This window comes from Pseudophryne corroboree, chromosome 2 (genome assembly GCF_028390025.1).
Source record: "Pseudophryne corroboree isolate aPseCor3 chromosome 2, aPseCor3.hap2, whole genome shotgun sequence".
NCBI classification, from domain to species: domain Eukaryota; kingdom Metazoa; phylum Chordata; class Amphibia; order Anura; family Myobatrachidae; genus Pseudophryne; species Pseudophryne corroboree.
Window position 1 is genome coordinate 607,443,227 of NC_086445.1, and position 1,154 is coordinate 607,444,380.

Sequence of the window (1,154 nt, forward strand, 5' to 3'; positions counted from 1 at the left end):
GAAACCTTTCCTCATCCTGCTATACGGACACAGAAGCTGCCACTTATATGCACCACACTGCTACAACTCACAGGTAATAGTTGTTCATTACACCGTGTAATCCCGGGGACGCTCGGGTCACACTTAAAGCTCCTCAAACTTGCAAACAGGTCCCGTATTACAAGCACAAGGGACAGAGTGAGCAAAGGTACCTGTGACTTTTTATATCTGTGGTGCACAGTTTCTGAACGAAAACATCAGTGTCCTTTTATCATTGGGTGCAAATCAATACAAAGGATCCTATTACGGACTGAATTTGTGGCATAATATATTGCCGGTCTGGACATTTAACTATTCAGCTCACTTAATTTTATGAATGAGAATCATTAATTTATAATTGGTATGCAGTTGAGGGTGTTGTGACCACACCAGATCTTAATACTTTAGAAACAAAATATACATTTATGTTTTTACATGGTTATATGTTTTAAATAAATATTTACAATTGAGAATGGTGTGGAACAATTAATTGGCTCTATAGCGCGACCTCTTTTCTATATAAATTGTATACTGCTGTTGGTGTTCACCCTTCAAAAGAAGGGGAATAATCCGTACTCTACAAAACCGGGTATTCCCAGGGAGTCTCCTCTCAAGGTACTGACCTGGCCCGACGCTGTTTCGCTTCAAAGATCGGACGAGTTTGGGCATTAGCAGCGTGGTATGATAGTAGAGAGGCTATCTACCAATGAGAGTGCACCTATATAGGAATAGTGAGAGGAAGAGATTATAGAAAAGATAAGGTCATACAGTGTGTGGATCTGCTTTCCACGTTAGGCAGGGTAAAAGGAATTACCACGCAGTGGCATCGTTGACCCTGGATCGAGGATGAGAGTCCACAGAATGATAGTGAGAGAGAAAGAAAATGAGAGAAGAATTGAGAGCTAAATAAAAAGTCAGCTGTTGAGCAGTGTCTCAGAGGGGAGACCAAGATGCAAAATATGAGGCGTCAGGTAGGTCTGTGAGTCTAACCATAAGTAATGTATCAATTCCTATTTATGCAGAAAAACAATCGTGAATACACTGTCAAAGAAATCATTACTTAGGGTAAAGGATAGCATCAGCCTATTGAGTGTACCCTGCTGAAGAAGAAGATGATGATATTGACGTGATAAGCA

The 1,154-nt window shown here is 40.6% G+C and overlaps 1 pseudogene; it reads right to left on the reverse strand.

Annotated features, from left to right (window-relative positions):
- Positions 1–592: 592 nt before the first annotated feature.
- On the reverse strand, positions 593–711 carry LOC135051824 (5S ribosomal RNA; annotated as a pseudogene).
- Between the last annotated feature and the right edge of the window lie 443 nt (positions 712–1,154).